A 19,506-nucleotide genomic window follows, 5' to 3' on the forward strand; every position below is an offset into this window, starting at 1 on the left:
ACATCAAGTCAAAAGAATGATACATGTGATTTCTAGGTTCTGAGCAGACTAGTTGAAAGAAATGATTTGGAGCAAGTTGGTATTCAACTCATGTCATAAAGATAGGACAGACTTTGCAGAAGTAAAAATACTTGCAGTCCATAGGGCTAGAAAAAAAAATCATACATAGGAGTACTTTTGATAAAATATGTTATGAAAAATATAATCAGAGATAGTGTGGAAATTTGTTCAAGTTTATTTAACTCTGATTTGTTGCAAGGAAGTACTGTTGAAGTACTACCCAACGCAAGAAAAAGAACCTGAAACCAAATATTAGAATACTGAGAAAGAATAGTAGAACATTGAGATTGAAAAACAGAGAGAATAAAAAAAAGAGCAAAAAGGGAGGAAGGAGAAGACAGAATAACTTATCAAACTAGTTCTCAGGTGATGAATTACTTGTGGAGTAGGACCGTATCTATCTACTTCTCTGACCCACTTGCAAGCTGTCAATACTCCATAGATAGTGTGGTCTTTAAAAATGCTTGTCAAATAGTCTTATTTTATTCTGCTGTTATAGCTTTTTGGGTTTTACTTCCCCAGGGAAACCATGATTTTGCTTTTCTCATTCTTCCCAGGTGTTTGCTTATTTCTCCCATTCTTGTAAAGTGACCAATTTTCAATCTTAGGTTTTAAAACCATTTACTTGAGGGACATCTTTATTAACATAATTAATCAATATAAATCAAATTACTTTCATGACTAAAAACAAACCATACAGATTGACTTCCTAAGGCAGGAAGGACAAATTAATCTGCTTGTGGAGTCTGATGAAAAAGTGGGCCACCAAACACCAGGAGAGTGTGAAACATCTGATCCAGGTAGGATCACCTAAAACAAGGCAATTTAATGCTCCAGAACTCACTCTCCACTATATTTAGGAGATATTTGGAGACAGTGATGCTCAGTTTTACCAATTACATATTATTATCCCAATTTATTAATGAAGAAGCCAAGGCTAGATGGTTTAAGCAACTTTCCAAGGTCATACAACTAGTGAATAACAGAGTCAGACTTGAACCTGTGCCATTCCCACTCCAGAGCCTGAACTCAGAAATGTTATACTCTAAACACTCTGATCTTGGCTCCTTGATTATTACCCAATATGCCAGTATTTAATTTATTTATGCCAATCATAATTAAATACACTAACTTAAAATTTGCTATATATTGCTGTGCTAAAATAAATGAAATTTGGTGAAAATTAACTGACAGTTTAACTTCCACATCTTAGATATTTTTCATAATTTTTAAAAATATCTAAAATAAATTGAATTGAAATTCAACATTTGAAATAGAAAATCAAGGCTGTCATTGTCATACTTTACACCAAATGCTATTTTGCCTTTATCTACATGTTAGAAAATATAATCTTGGATTACCAATATGGAGTTAAAAATAGGAAAATGATGGATTTGGGGGGCTTTATAAAACAACAATAACATCAACAACAACAAATTTTTGCTGATATTCTGTTGTTCCACAATATTATTCTAGCACCTTCATTGGTATAGTAAAATTGATAACACCCTAACAGTATAAGCCTCCATTATTATAGCAACATAAAATATAATTTTTAAATGTTTTGAAATCGATTTTTAAAATCTTATTATTTATGTCTAATTCATCAGTTGGTTAGAACATGGTGCTGATAACACCAAAGTTCAGGCTTCACACTCTGGACTGGCCAGCTGCCAAAAAAAAAAAAAGTCATTAATTCAAAGGGAAAATTTTGATTGTCTTTTATCATCATCATTATGTACTTTCATCAATAATACATTAAATGTACAGGCTGACCTTCACTCATTACTTAAATAGTCATTTTTATGGGGTTTTTCTCATCTCAGAAAGCTACCTAGCTGGAGATGACATCAGATCCCAAGGTTGAGGGCTCAGTTCCCAAGACTGCTTCCCACTTCAGATGCCAGTTGCAAGTCCAGGTCTCTGGAACTTCTGACTGACCAGCTATAAATCAGGGTTCCCACAACCTCCTCATTGGGTTCAATTAGTTTGCCAGAGTGGCTCACGGAGCTCAGGGAAACATGTACTTATGTTTACCGGTTTATTATAAAGAACATTACAAAGGATACATGTGAAGAGATACATAGGATTTGGAATGGGGGATGAGGCTCAGAGCTTCCATGCCCTCCCCAGGTGTACCACCCTCTAAGAACCTCCACATGTTCAGCTACCTAGAAGCTCCCTGAACCCTGTACTCTTGGGTTTTGTGGAAGCTTCATGATGTAGATATGATCAAAACATGAACAACTGTGTAGAAATGTGACTGGACATAAAGGGTATGATCTAATACTAATAGACTGGGTGGAAAAAGTCTGTTTTTTCAGATTCTTCTTGGCTTTTCTGTGCAGCTTTCCTCCTCCCGGGTATGGGGCAGGGACCCTCCTGAAAAGGGGGTCTTATGACCTATAATCCGAGGGTAGGTCAGAGACTATCCTGCCATTGGAGAAAAAGGAGCAGGTGATAGGAGGGCAGAAGAAGGTCAGAGAATAGCATGAGCCAGGAACTATGGACAAAAACCTATATATAAATATTATAATGCCACAAATTGCTAAAGGAAATTCTCTAAACAGAAGGAAAATAGTAATAAATAGGAATATCAGAACATCAGGAAGAAAAAAAAAACAGAAAAAGTAAAAATGCATTTTCTTCTCTCTTGAGTTTTCTAAATTATGATTGATGGTTAAAGCAAGATACATCATGTGAACATTAATCAAAAGAAAACAAAAGTGGCTAGATTAATAAAGTGGACTTCAGAGTAAAGAAAATTACCAGAGACAAAGAGACACATTACATAATGATAAAAGAATCAATTCACTAAGAAGACATAGCAATTCTAAGTGCATATTTACAAAACATCAGAGCTATAATATATGCAAAGCAAAATTGATAAAACTTAAAGGAGAAATAAACAAAACCATAATTATTTGGAGACTTCAACACCATCTCCAAACAACTGACTCCTAACACCATCTCTGCAAACAACTCATAGAACAACTAAGCAGAAATCCACAAGGATAGAGAACTGGACAACACCATCAATCAACAGGATCTAGTCAACATTTGTAGAACACTCCACCCCAGAACAGAAGAATGCACATACTTTCAGGTACCTGTAGTACATATACTAAGATAGATTATATATGGCCCATAAAAAACCTTAACATTTTTAAAAGAATTAAAATTATGCAAAGTGTGTTATACAACCACAATGAAGCAAACTAGAAATCAATGACAGAAGAACAGGAAAATCTCCAACCACTTGGAAAAAATAAATATTAGGAGCTGAGTAAGTATTTTTATGTCTGTTAATGTTTCCTTTTGTTATATTTTAAAAGCTCAAAAACTACATTGTCTATAACTAGAAATACCTCTTAATTTTTTTAGAAAAGGACAGTTATTCCCATATTATAAATTTATCTGTTCATGCTATTACATCAATAAGTGAATTAGTTACTTTGTATACATAGTCATTCAAAAATATATATAATTCTGTATTTTATCAGAGTCATGTAAGTAATTTACAAAGAGTACCTACCATGTGTAAAGTACTACTTTAGGTGTTTGACATACATCAGTGGGGGATTTAGAAAAGGAAAATCCTGCTATTGAGGGGTTTACATTCTAGTGGAGACAACATGACTATTAAATAAACAAACATGCAAACAAACAAAAAATGTTAACATAGAAGGTGATAGTAATATATGAAAAATTAAAAATCAGAAAGAGTAAGAGATTGAGAGTACAGGGCAGAAGGGAATAGAAGTTGAGAGACAGGTCACAATATTGAATAAAAGTCGTTATGGTAAGCCTCAATGAAGTGGTAAAATCTGAGCAAAAACTTGAGTGACGTACATAAATTAGCAAACAGTTATGGAGTACTATGGTTTGAATTTGGTTTGTCCCCATTAAAACTCATTTGAGTCTTGGTCCCCAATGTTATAGTGTTGGGAGATGGAGCCTTTAAGAAGTGGGGACTAAGAATGGGAGGTATTTGGGTCATGGGGGCTCTGCCCTCATGGATGGTGTGATACCTTTCTCACAATAGTAAATGAGTTATTGCTCTTGCAAGACTGGGTTAGTTTTGAGATGAATGGGTTAGTTCCCACAAAAGTGGGTTGTTATAAAACAGGACATCCTTTGTGTTGTGCCCCATTTGCACATGTCTGCTTCCACTTTGACCTTCTGCTGTGTTATGACACAGCATGAAAGCCCTTACCAGAAGTCAAGAAGATGCCAGTGCCATGCTTCTTAAAATTTCCTGCCTCCAGAATTGTGAGCCAAATAAACCCCTTTTCATTATAAATTATCTGGTGTCAGGTATTTGGTTATACTATCACAAAATGGATGAAGACATGGGGGCTAAGTGTTTCAATCAGAGGGAACTGAAAGAGCCAAGTCCCTACACCAGACAAGAACATCCAGACAGGTAGGTGGCACAGGAAGGGGGCAGCATAGATGTACTAAAATGCGCCAGAGGAGAGTAGAAGATGAGATAAGGAAGGGACAGACAGTGAGATGTGTAGGGCTTCATAGACCACTGAAATGACATTATAGTAAAAGCTCTGAGATCAAAGGGGAATCACTATAGGGTTCAAAGGCAGAGAACCAACATAATCCGAATTACATTTAAAAAGACTCTGGCTAGATTAGAAGTAGGGAGACCTGTTAGCAACTCCTGCAATAATCCAGGCTAGAGATAATGGTTGCCTGGACTAGATGAGGACTTGAAGGTGTTGATGACTTTGTAGATTTTTGAAAACATACAACAACAAACACATACAAAATTGTAATGAAATCAGAAATTCTATAAAAAACTGATAGTTTTATTTTGCTGTAGGCAAGAGGCATAGTAGTGGGCCTCCAAAACTGATTTCTAATTCTAGGTCTACTTACCTATGCAAACTTGAAGTCTCTATACATTATCTACATAATCAGTTAAATGAGGATTTTTCTTAAGGGGTCCCTAAATCCCCTTTAAGCTTTGAGAATTACAAAATAGGCTATTATTCTGGGTGAACCAAAATCAACTTTAGTCATATTAGATGCTGTCAGATAACTCTATTTTTTTATTCTTTTATTTATTCCTTTAACACTCACTTATAGCATGGTAGAGAGCAATGTACGAATCATTTGGAAGTAAAGTGAGGAAAATATACAGAAAGTATTTGCCTTCTTTTCATAGAAATATTAGACTTTAGGGTTGCTCTGTTTGGAATAGAGAGTGGTCTCTCATCTTTTTTGTTAGTCTGTCATAAAATTATCATTACTTTATGATTTACTTCCTCCATTTACAGTATTATTAAATGTTCCTTAAAACATTATGGTATACACGGACCAGAAATGAAATATTTAACTGCTGAATAACATGGTTTTCGCGTAACTAGAAAAATGTGTGAAGCAATAATTTTATAATATATGACTTAGTTATGCATTCGTATCCTGTGCATCAGCTTTGAGACATTCTCATGGTGATCTCCATTATGTGAGATCTATTCAACTGAACAAGCTGATGACTGAATCAAATGTAACTAAGACAAACCATTACTTAACAAATATCTACTGAACACTTATTATGTACCAGACACAGTTCTAATCAATGAGGAAACTATACTGATCTGTGGTCCCTGCACTTGAGAATCTCACTGTGTGAGCTGGAAGACAATTTAAAATACATTTAAACATAATGTATGTGACTAGGTGCTACTATGAGAGGCACTATCATGAAGTGAATTCCACAACTTAGGTGTGATAGTGCGCCATCTATGCAACCTCTTTAAGCCTCACGATCTTCACCTGAAAATAAAGACATAGGATTATTTTAAAGACTACTTTGTGCATGACTAATTATAAATGTTCAGTAAAAATCACTTATTACTTTTATTATTGTTATGAAAGTTATTATGGTTTAGCAATTTAAAAGCAAAAGTCTATGAAAGCGCAGAGGTAGGAACATTGCCCTTTTAAATGTCTAGACATGGTTATCACAAGACAACAAGCCTAAAGGAGGCAGAGTGTACTGGGAAAAAAAGCATAAGGTTTAAAATCAAGTAAAGCAAAGAGTTTAAATCTTAGCCTTGCCACAGATTATGTGACCTTGGCAACTTACTAAGCTTCTATGAGCCTTAGTTTTTTTCTGTATAAAAGGAGACAACCTACCTTGCAGTGTTAAGTGCAATCTCTTTGAAAGGTAATAAACATCTAAAGTGCCCAGACCAGGGCTCAGCATATGAAGAGTTTTTTTAAAAATAAAATGTGGCAATGTGATATTATTAGTATTATGAAAATAAGTGCAGCTTGAATGAGGACATTGACGTTCTAATTTAAGTGATCACTCTTACTTCTAGATGTATTACACCTTGAATCAGTATTAAGTCTCTTTACAGGCTTGTTTGTTTTTCAAAGTCTTCAATAATGTTGAGAGTCTTACAGTAGACCTTGTTTAACTTAGGAAGGAAGGGACACTTTGAAGAAGAAAATGGGTAAAACGAAATCCCTGCATCTACTCCATTATTGGAATAGACAGTTTCTTTTAAAACCTTTTCATGTAGAGTTTTATCTTTTTTGTTTAAGCTGGAAATCATATAATTCCTCTCATTTGTCTTCATGTTGAAATACTAAGATTATTACATTGCCACAGTCCTGAGAGGGAGCGCCCCTTGGGTTATTGTAAAACTAGAAGGTTATGATGTACAGTTTAAGCTAATGAAGACAGGCTTCCAGTCAGACTGTGGAGTCACTCCCTGCGGTGAGGTCATTAAATAGCCAGGAATGAGACACGACTATAATTAGAGAAGTATTAGGCGTTAGTGATCCCGGTGACCAGGAGCCTGTGCCCAGTGGACTAGTCAGACTGGCTGGCTACCCACCCAAAGCTGTTTCCTCCATCATTCAAGTCAGAAGCAATATAATGAGCTGTGGACTAGCAAATTTCATTGAGCTGAAACTATCCATTCAAAAAAATATAAAATGTTTCTGAAAAGCTTTTTAGATTTTAGGCTTGAAAATTGCATATGTTTAGAGCAAAACAAAAAGAAAAACATAGTATCCAGTAGCACAGCAGATTGATAAGGTAAAACAAGGCAAAAACAAATCTCGAAACTATGAGTGGCAAATCACAGGGTTTTATCACACCATTGTTCTCCCTAATCATTCCCAGGAACTGAAAGCAGAAAAGCCAACAAGGTTGTAACAGTTGTTATATTTTTCCACAATGTATATTTGTTAAAAATGCAGAAAGCGTTCATTGTCAGGCATCCCAGTGTGGTCCGCAGACTAACAGGCCTAGACTAACGGGCCTAGAATATTTTGAAAATGTGATCTTTGGGAAGCATGGCAGAAATGCTCATCTACCTTCATTGTTTCACAGATGAAGAAATCAAAGCTGAGGAGGAACAGAAGGAGAATTAGTATAACATAGCTATTATTAATTAAAATACATTATGTACGTTTTTAAACTTTATTTAATTCCTTTTTGTTGTCTTGATCCTCATTCCCATCCAAAGTAGTGACTTACCATTACTCACACCTTATCCATGACAAAACTAAGAAACAAAGAGGATATGTAAATTATAAGTGCCTGTCTTTGAGATCACTTGCTTCCAGGCTCCAGTACTTAAGACAATAATAGTGAAGAAATACAAGGTTCTTGCAATATGGAACTTTTTCTAATGGTTGAGAGAGATATTCAGAAAGCATACAAATACTTAAAAATTTTGTGAAAGAAATGCTATAAAGAAAATAAAGCAGGATAATGTGATAGAGTGTGACTTGGGGTGAGGGAGCACTTTTGGGTTGTTTTTGTTTTTGAAATGGTGACATTGGAGCTGAACTCTGAATATGAAGAACATAGCCTTGCAAAGAAAGACCCAGGAAAAGGCATTGCAGGTAAAGGGAGCAGCAGATGCAGAGGCTCTAAGGTAGGAATAATTTTGGTGATTTTTGAGAAAGAGAGGATAGTGTAGCTCGACCTTAGTGGGTACATGGGAAAATCGTGGGAAGGGGGTGGCAGAGACAAGCAGAACATGGAGCCTGTGGTTTCTGAGGCACTTTAAAAATACTGATGCCTGGACTTCACCTCTTCACACTTCTGCAATCCTGACTCAGTTGTTTTTAGGGCCCCAGAACAAAAGTTTTTTCAATTATTCCAGGTTAAATTTACATGTAAGAGGGTTGAAAACCATTGATGAGAATGGTTGTAAGCCATAGCAGGAAGTGCTTAGAATTTGATAAAGAGGTTAAAGGGAAAGGAGTAGAACAAAGACTTAAATTAATCTACCAAATATTTCTCAGATATCCACCAATTTATCCTCGTGTGGTCATGCCGCCCAATGAGCAAAACAAGACGGGTTGTCTGATTTCTTGCAAATCACTTCATAATTACTAAAGACAAATAATTTCTGTATTTATCAATATTGCCATTGGTGCATTATCTCTTGTTCATAACCTTAAAATTTAGGTTGATAATTAACCAGAGTTTATCTAGATCGAGCTGTGCGAAAGATTATTGTATTTTTTTAAAGATGTTTTGTAAGTTCAGGGCTATCCACACAAATAAAACTGCTCAACTCATGAGTTTGGCAACTATACAGACAAGCCAGGTAACTCAGGCTAATTATTTGTACAGACTCCCCCCCCCTCCCCTGAATCTATGTGTACATTTAACAGAATAAGCTAAATCAACTTCCCGTTTTCTCCAAAGCAGCATAGTCTTTTCCCATTTATTTCCATGTTTTTGGTTGTTTCTTATAACTATCATCTTATATTCCTTGATTCAATTTTGAAAATCTTGCTTCATTAGATTAACAAAAAGCACCTTCAACTATTTAGACTAAAGCATCCTGTGTATTACCAGTCTGATTGTCAATTACAGTGAATTTTGTATGAGGAAGCAGAGATCAACAGTAAAACCACAGAAAAATGTAGTCCTTCCAGTCTCTCCTTAAGTGGGTGTGGTTTTCTCCAGGGCAGTCTTAATAGACTTGTCAGCCAGTCTTCCTAATCACTGATGCTTGCTGATACAGCTCCCCATCACAACTCATTTCACAGTCCTGTTTCATCAGAAAGAAAGAACTTTGATTTACTGCTAATTAGAGTAGCCACGTTTCCCCAGGCACAGGCAACATTTTGAGTGATAATGTAACCAAAAACCAGGTTTTTGTGATAAGTCAGGACAATTTAATGAAATAGAGAAGACATTATTTTCTCTCTGAAGTACGCACACGCTATCACTTCTGCATCAGACAGGAAGACGGAAAATATTGAAGTTACTTTTCTTAGATTATAAAGATCCAGAGACGGGAAATTATTCCAGATTGCTAAATCAATCTGAGAAGGTTTGTATAAAACAAATCTTAGTCTTCTGACTCATTGTCAGACAAATTGTAAACAAACAGGTATAGAATTGCTATCACGCCTCAGAAAGTGTTTGCTTGTTTAGCTGAGAATTGAACCAGACATTACAAGCAGTTTACAAATATGGATTCATTTGGGAAGAGGGGCCCCCCCCCCCAAAAAAAAAGGCGTGGAATGTGAAGATGTGGATTGTGTAGTTCCCAAATGTAAGCATTTTAGTATGGGCCACAAGGAGAGCAACTCAACAACCTTGCAAGTGTCTAAGTATAAAAGGCAAAAATTCTGTGGTCAAAAATGCTCTCAACCATTGTATTTATATCACTCAAAATTCCTAAGGTTGCAGGTTGCTGTTTTTAGATATCCTCAATTTCAGTGCCACCAATTTTATCTAATGATTTGGTTTATTGGGGGAGGAGGAAGAGTCTGAGGAGAGGAATATAATGTTCTAATTCTTTTACAAAGAAAAAAGTGAGCATGTCTGAAGTTCACTCTAATGTATATACAGTAGAGGAGGGGTGCATTAGTGTTTCAGAAGTTTGTTGGGATTATAGGCTCGAGGAAAATAATCCTCTATGCATTTTGAGAAAGGACAATGAAATGTGTATTTCTCTCAAACACATCAAGAAGTTCCCCAGTAAATAAAGTGAAGTTAGAATGGTCCATTGACTAGACAGGCCAGGAGACAGAGCAATTGTGAAAATTTCACCTGTAGCCCTCAAAATTCTGCTTTACTTTCTGAAGACTGAATCTATTCTGGAGTAAAGCAATCAGGGGCCTTTAAATAATTAAGTCTGTAAGATGCAATAATCAGGTCTCAAGCCTCTGTTTCACAATATATTCATTTACAAAAGCTTGCTGAGCATTTACTATGTTCAAAATCCCTTTATATATTTATATGACAGTCCTTCCCTAAGAAAAACTAAGCAAATATATAGCACAAGACAGCAAACAAGTGTCGTAGAGATAGTTCAGTTTGTTAGAAACTGTAAAAAAAAAAAAAAAAAAAAAAAAGGAATGTGACTATACGGTTTTTTTTGGGGGGGGGCTTTGTTGTTTTTAGATTTTGCTTTTTAAATACTGAATTAAACAGACAAAATGTATAGCTAATATTAAATTCATATATTTTTAAAAGTTAGAGGTTATTTCTAATAGATTAGAAGACAGCTGGTATTTGTCCCAGTGCAGACAGAGAGTATTTTTTATTTAGGGCTACCTTTTTATCTGACAGAGTAAATGTAACATTCCAAAGTATCTAACCTGCTAAATAACATGGAAAAATCTCTGACATTGAGATTTGCCAGTCTCAGACTTTTCCACCAAAATATCCATAATTGGTACCCAGAATAAAAGAAACATTTGCTCCTGAAGTGTCTGTTTAGCCTGAAACCAGACTCTCAAGGTTAAATTTTTTTGAAGGCATGTATTTTTAAAACTGTATATGGATTTTGTATGCTATGCAGATATTATACTATGCATTTTGTCTTAATATATTTTCCACCCAGAGATAGAGTAAAATTGACACTCAATGAAGATGTGCCATCACGTTGGACCTGGCATACCACCCAACCCAGAAGAAAACAGCTCTTAGAAGTATGTGCGTCCTAGATGTAAAGCAGCTCATTAATGAAAGTGGCAATATATTGATGAAGCTTTTTTTCTATAAAAATAATTCACTCTATAAAATTAAAACTACTTTTACAGCACTTATTGAATTTTTAAAAAATGTACTTTGGATTGGCTTTTTTAAGCTCAACCCCAGCCTAGAAACTGAAGGACTCCAAGTTGTAACCAAACCCACAATTGTTATATGACCTTGAACAAGCCAAGTAGGCTGTGGCCATGATTATGTATACAAACCGCCTACAAGGGGTGTCATGTGAAGGTCAATGTGTTTATGCCAGCTGTTTTTGTTACACAAGCAGAAAGCCACACAGTTCTTCTGGCTATGGCAGTCAGAGTAGATGCCAGCACAACTGTAATGAACAGACACCAGAAACAGGATGATTATACAGACCAAATTCAGAGTTGAAACAATTATGAGAATTAATCAAGTAAACAAACATTATTGTCACAAAGACTCTAATAATTTGGGCGAACTATGCAATTGATCATATAATCAAAGTAATTGTTGAAAACTCCAATGTAGATTGTTTTACACATATGGCATTCCTGGTGACTAACATGTATTTTTCATTAAAAAAAAATGTGATAGCAAAACCAAAAATAAATTATACCACTCCATTAGAAAACCTTAAGCTCTCAATAATTAATATGCTGGAGCAATTGAAATTTTAAAAAGCCAGATGACCTTTAAAATTATTGCAAAGGAGTAGTCATGCATTGGCAAAATTTGGTTTATAGTAAATGGAGTATAATTTTAACATAAGATCTGAATTCTTAAAGTAAAGGAAAAGCACTTAAGCTCAGTAGTATATTTACTCAGTAAGATAAATGCATGGGTCTTATTTACTTTGCAACCTATATTTCAACCTACATTTTAGATTGGCCTAAACACATAATGGAAGCCAAAAATTCCTGTGGAGTACCAGTCTATAGAACCCAACCCAGAAATTTTAATCATACCCAGTGATAATTACTGCACACAGCTAATGGCCTTTTAAGTCAGGAGGTCTGAGGTTACAACTTCATAATGTCAAATAAACAGTAGGTTTAGCTAGCTCAGTAAAGAACCAAAATCAGGAAAAGTAATCTGTTTGCAATTTTATTTTTCTGTCTGTTATAGTAATATCATAATTTCATGCTTACAATACACATTGAGAAACATGACAACTGTGGAAATTGATAGAGCATTTAATATTAGAATTGGAAGAGGCTTTAACAAAATCTAATGCAAATAAAATACCACATTAATAAGTGGAAATTCTTCATAAAATATATGAGGCCATATAATACTAATTTATATAAATCTCATATTAATTTTTTTCTTTTTCCCTACTGTATTAAAATGACTAATATCCAGACTTTTTGAAAGATTTTCCAAAGTTAATGTTCCCAGTGAATATCAGAGATATTAGAACCCTAGTTTTTGATATTTTTTTAATTCTGTATGCGTATTAATATTAATTTTATAGGAATGCTTTTTTTATTTTTTATTGTATATGTTTAAGGTGTACAACATGATGCTTTTTATGCATATAGATAGTGAAATGATTACTATCAGTAAGCAATTAACCTATTCATCACCTTTCATAAATACTTCTTATTTTGTGTGTGTGTGTGTTAAGAACATCTAAAATGTACTCTCTTAACAGATTTTCAATATAAAATACAATATTATTCAATATTCTTTATACATTGTGTAAAATGTAGACCAAGGGTTTTACATATATATGCATGCATATATATATATACACACACACACGTATATAATCACTTGTGTGTGTGTGTGTGTGTGTGTACTTGTACATAAAATGAGTAAGATGGCCATATAGTTTATTATCAAACCAGGATACTTTCAGTAACGAAGGATGCTATTTTACTTCAAGACATCAAGCATAAACTGGGTTTGTCCTGGGCTATAAAAGACACTTGTTCATCCGGGAAAGGGTTATAATATCTTCATGTAAAAACAGTAGGGAAAGGAGTTATCAGCTTGCTTCATAATCACAGAATATGTGAGATTTCACAAACGGAAATATACTCTATTTCCTATATCATTAAGAGCAGAGAGTGTATCCCAGGCATCAGATGTGGAGTAGATGCTTACATGTGATGTGACTGGATATAGGGGACATAGAGCCATTTAACCAAACAAAATTAAAGTTGAAAGTTTAAGAATATGCAAAGACCACGGGAAGTAGATTGATTCATAACAGCTTTGTTCAATTTTTAAATCATAGGACAAAGTTCTTGAAACTAATTTTTAACAGAAGTTTTAACTAAAACTGAATTAAAACCATAAGTTAATTTTACAAATTCAGTTATAAATAAGCCTACTACTTTCCAATAGATGTGGATTCATAGCTTAGGATAATGTATTTTTTTTTTATTTTCAAAGTAATAAATTAGACCTTTTTATTAGATTTATTACTAATCATATCAGAAAAACAAGTTTTACAATGATTTTACTTATTTATTTGCATGACAATCCAAAAGTTGTTGTATTAGATGATGAGGCACTGTTGTATCCATCAAACAGGTAACCAGACTAAAAATTTTATCATTTATTTTCTCATTCGACAATTATTTACCTCAGTGATTCTCAAACATTAGCAGAGATGAGTCACCTGGGGACTCATCAAAACACAATTGTTGGACCCCATCCCCGGAGTTTTGGATTCAGTAAGACTGTGGTGGGGCCCCCAAACTGGCATTTCTAACATGTTTCTCTGATGCTGTAGGCCTAAGCACCACACTTTGAGAACAACTAATATATTGAATATGCAGTATCTTCCAGGTACTGTGTGCTGGGGATACAAAAGCAAACAGCAAAATAGACAAACATTTCTGCTCTCATGGACCTTGTGTTCTAATGGAGGAAGACAGACGATAAATAAATAATTAAAATACATAGCATGGTAGGCAGTGGCAAGTACAATGAAGAAAAGCAAAATAGGAAACAAGGCACAGGATGAAGTGGTAAGTGTCATGTGATGTAGAAGGCAAGATTTGACTGAAGACCTTAAAGAGCTGGAGATGGAGTCAGAAATAATCTAGAGGAACAGTAAGTAAGTTTAAATGTCCTGAGGATGAAGTTCACTGGCCAAGTTTATTAAAGACATGAGCAAGGTCAGGGTGGCTGGAGTGAGCCATAGGAAGAGGAGAAGGAAACAAGGCAAAGAGGCAATGGGAGAACCAGTTCAGGTGAGGCAGTGTAGCCCCTTGGGAGGTCTTTGGCTCTTATTGTGAGTGACATGGAAGCCATGGGTGAATTTTGAACAGAGAAAGGGCAATAGCTGATTTGCATTTTGCTACTAGGCTGAAGATAAGAGAATTAAGTTCAAGAAACAGGTGCAAAAGATATATAAAGATGGGAGTTGTCAACATATTGATGTTATTTAAAGCTGTGAAATTGATGAGCTCACCAAAGGAATGAGTATATCTTGAGAAGAGAAGTAGTTCAAGAGCTGACCCTGGGGAAATTCAACTTTACAATTCACAGAGATAAAGTAAGAAGAGATCAGCAAATAGGCTGAGAAGGAGAACTCATAACATAGGATAAAACCAGCAGTGGGGGGTATTCTGGAAGCCAAGTGAAGACAGTGGAGTCCAGCAAGGAGTTCATCAGCTGCCGATAGATCGAGTAAGACGAGTAATGAAAATTAAGTCCTCACTGGAGGACAATGGTGGTGATGACCAGAGCTGTTTCGGTGCAATGGTGGAGACTGAAAGCTCAAATGGAGTGTTGCCCTGTGAGATGGGAGGAGAGCTGTTAGAGAGAGAGGGGGCACAGGCCACTCACTGGAGAAATTTTGCTGTTAAAGAAGAGATATGAGTAGCAATTGGAATAGAATGTGAGATCAAAGAAGGGCTTTTGCTTTTCTAAGATGAGAGAAAAGCACTGAAAATTTTTAGACTGATGGTTTTGATTCAGTAGAGGTAGAAAAACTGATGATGCAGAGAAACAGTAATATATCACTAAAACTGGAGTGATATACCGTCTGTCTTCCACATCCAAAGGTTCTGCATCTGCAGATTCAACCAATCATGAATGGGAAATATTTTTTAAAAATCCCAACAATTAAAATAGCAATGTAAGAATAAAAAATAACACAAATAAAAAATACAGTATAAAAACTATTTCCATAGCATTTATATTATATCAGGTATTATAAGTAGTCTAGAGATGATTTAAAGTATATGGGAGGATGTGCATAGGTTATATGTGTATACTACATCATTTTATACAAGGAATTTGAGTGCTGAAATTGGGTGGACTGAGAAATGTAGTAGGATTGCTAACAGGACTAACACAATCAATCTGATATTTTGAAATTATTATTTCACTTAAGATCACCTGGATGTCTTTCTAAGCATTTGAAGAGCTACTAATAAGAGCAGTGTGGACCCTCCCAAGATCTCCCTTATTAGAAATGTGTACAAAAAATGTAGGTCATTTGTCAGTCCTGTCAATGAATCTCTTCATACAGAAATTTACTAAGCTGGGTTTCAGAGTAAGTTGAGATAAAATATGCTATAATAGTTAACATAAATATGGGATGGATATACTATAATTTCTACAATCTTTTACTGTCCTTGAAAACTTCAAAAGTGTGTCTCAGCTGAGATAAAAAGGTATTAATTGGATAGAATTTTTCATGAGGTAGCCAGTCAGACTTGTATAGTTTTCTTATTGAATATGAGCTCCATAAAGGCAGAAACTATGTCTTTGTTGCTCAGCATGGTAGCCAATGCCTAATAAATGTCCAGTAGATAGGATGGTACTTCAAATAGTTCATCGAAAAATAGAATTAAAAGATAATACAAATCTTTCTATAACTTCTTGATGTATCCTCACATTTGTTGAATTTATTTATTTGGAGGCAACAAGTTTGGTTATACATTTAAAAAATAAATATATATTTTAATCATATATAAAATAGATTAAAATAATTTATCAGAAGCAAAAAATACATTTAATTTAAAAGGAATTTGGAAAATACAAAAAAGATGTAAAGAAAAAATATTTTTACAACTTTTTATAATCCCACTTTTGGGATTACCCCCTTCACTATTTTGTTATTTTTTTTCCATTTCTTTTTCTTTATGTAGATTTTCTTTTTTTATTTCTGATTATTGTATATACATACATAATATCATGATTTTTCCTTGAACAGTATAAGTATATTCATAAACAACAATTTCCTACATTAGATAATCTTTAAGAATATAATTTTTAATGGCTGCACAATATTGTCATATTTATCTATCAGAATTGAATGGTCTCTATATATACATTTAGATTGTTTCTGATTTGAGAGTTGTTGTGACAATGAGCATTTTTGTATAAAATTCTTTATCTTGATCTCTAGTATTTCCTCAGGATAAACACATTTAGAATTCGACACATACACATCCAGAAGCCAATAATAAGCAAGGCTTATTCTAGAAGGGTCAGATTTACAGATGTTATTTAAGGTTTCTATAATTTTTTATCTTCAGAACATACTGAATCCCAGTATGTCAAACCTTAAGGAACTATGTTTAACTACTTCCCTATAGAGATGAGAAAAACTGATATCCCAAGATATTAAAAAACAAAACCAACAGAAAAATATACTTAAGTCCACAAAGAGCTTACACTAGAATTCATTGTTTCACAATAGAAAATGTTATAGGTAGATTTACCCATATCATTTCTGATGGTCCAGGGTAGGAGAAAAATGGAGGTCCCTCTGCCCTGTGTACTCCATGCTTCCAAGGTCAAATGAGTAACAGAGTAGTGGTCTTTAAGGCACAGAACCCAAACAGGAGCCCCTATTATTAGCGTGTATGTGTGGTACTGTTTCTAAGATTCAGAGGAAAGAGAAATCACTGTGGTCAACTGCAACATAAGAAGGCTTTGTAAAAGAGGTGAACTGAGTATTGAAAAATAACTGAATAACTACTTTATACAGGAAGAGAATAATGATCCCACCATCTGTGGCAGGCAGAATAAAGACCCCCTCCTCAAAGACGATCATGTCCTAATCCCTGAACCTGTGAATAATGGGGAATTAAGGTAGCAGATAGAATTAAGATTGCTAAACAGCTGACTTGAACATAGAGAGATTTTCTTGGATTGTTTAGGTGGCCCCAATGTAATCAACAGGGTCCTTAAATGTGGACAAGACAGGCAGAAAAGGCAGCATCCAAGTGATGTAATATGAGAAAGACTCAACCAGCCGTTGCTGGCTTTGACGGTAGAAGGAGCCATGAGCCAAGGAATGCAGGCAGTCTCTAGAAGCTGAAGACAGATTCTCCTCCAGAAGGAAGGCAGTTCTGCCAACACCTTGAATTAAGCTCGGTGAGACCTGTGTCAACTTCTCTCCAGAATTGAAAAGTAATAAATCTGGATTGTTTTAAGCTACAAAGTTTTTGGTAATTTCTCATAGCAATAGGAAATGACCTAGCATCTACGAAAAATATAAACATAAAGATGGAGGATTCATGCTGGTGAATAGTGGGAGACAAGGAAGATGGGTTGATACTGAAAGGAAGGGAATTATGAACGTCTTTCAAAATAATTTGTTTTAATAAAAACACTCATCAAATTTCTGCTGAAAGCTGAAAACTGTCCAGTTATCAAGCAAAGATCGCACAGTTATTGGAGTGTTACTCTTTGACCAGCATTGAATAAATTACTCTCTGAGTTACAAAAAAGAATTTGAGGTGACTCCTGTTCTAACAATATTACAGTATTGCTAGAAAGACAAAACTAGCAGGCAAGAAATTATCAGAAAGAAATCAGTTTTAAATATCATTATGCAAAGTAGGGGTGTAGAAGAGGAGAGATCAGTGTGGATCATGGTAGCAAATCTCTGCACTTTAAAGTCAAAAGGATCCTTGGGAATCATGTACAGTATTTCCCTGTTATTTGAGGGGAATACGTTCTAAGACCCACAGTGGATGCCTAAAACCTTGGATAGTAGTGAACCCTATATACGCTGGGTTTTTTTTTTTTTTGATAAAGTTTAATTATAAATTATAGACAATAAAAAATCAACAATAATAAATAATAATAAAATAGGAAAATTAAAACAATACGCCATCATCACTACTCTTATGTTTTGGAGCCATTATTAGGTAAAATAAAGGTTACTTGAATACAAGCACTGCAATACTACAACAGTCTATCTGGTAACCAGGACAGCCACTAAGTGACTGTCAGGTAGGGAGCACACATGGTGTGGATATGCTGGACAAAAGGATGATTCAGGTCCCAGGGCGGGAAGAAGTCAGATGGTTTTGAGATTTCATCCTGCTACTCAGAATGGCACACAATTTAAAACTTATGAGTTGTTTATTTCTGGAGTCTTCCATTTAATGTTTCAGATTGCAGTTGACAGCAAGTAACTGAATCCACGGAAAACAAAACCACAGATAAGGGAAGACTGCTGTATTGTGAGTTTTAGAAATGATGAAGTTGTAGTTTGCCTCTATAAGTTAGGTATAGAGGGAAAGTATCTCAACACAATTAAAGCCATATATGACAAAACCACAGCCAATATCATCCTGAATGGGGAAAAGCTGAAAGCTTTTCCTTTAAGAACAGGAACTAGACAAGGATGCCCACTCTCACCACTCTTATTCAACATAGTGTTGGAAGTACTAGTCAGAGCAATCAGAGAAGAGAAGGAAATAAAGGGCATCCAGATTGGAAAAGATGAAGTCAAACTGTCCCTGTTTGCAGATGACATGATCCTATATATCGAACAGCCTAAAACCTCTACAAAAAAACTGTTGGAATTGATAAATGATTTCAGCACAGTAGCAGGATACAAAATCAACACACAAAAATCAGTAGCATTTCTTTTCTCTAATAGTGAACATGCAGAAAGAGAAGTCAAGAAAGCCTGCCCATTTACAATAGCCACCAAAAAAATAAAATACTTAGGAATTGAGTTAACCAAGGATGTGAAAAATCTCTATAATGAGAACTACAAACCACTGCTGAGAGAAATTAGAGAGGATACAAGAAGATGGAAAGATATCCCATGCTCTTGGATTGGAAGAATCAACATAGTGAAAATGTCCATACTACCCAAAGTGATATACAAATTCAATGCAATCCCCATCAAAATTCCAAAGACATTTTTCTCAGAAATGGAAAAAACTATCCAGACATTTATATGGAACAATAAAAGACCACGAATAGCCAAAGCAATGCTCAGCAAAAAAAATAAAGCTGGAGGCATAACACTACCTGACTTTAAGCTATACTACAAAGCTATAATAACCAAAACAGTATGGTACTGGCATAAAAACAGACACACTGACCAATGGAATAGAATAGAGAATCCAGAAATCAACCCACACACTTACTGTCAGCTGATCTTTGACAAAGGCACCAAGCCTATTCAGTGGCGAAGGGACTGCCTCTTCAGCAAATGGTGCTGGGATAACTGGATATCCATATGCAGCAGAATGAAACTA

The sequence above is a fragment of the Cynocephalus volans genome, chromosome 7 (genome assembly GCF_027409185.1).
Source record: "Cynocephalus volans isolate mCynVol1 chromosome 7, mCynVol1.pri, whole genome shotgun sequence".
Classification (NCBI taxonomy): Eukaryota; Metazoa; Chordata; class Mammalia; order Dermoptera; family Cynocephalidae; genus Cynocephalus; species Cynocephalus volans.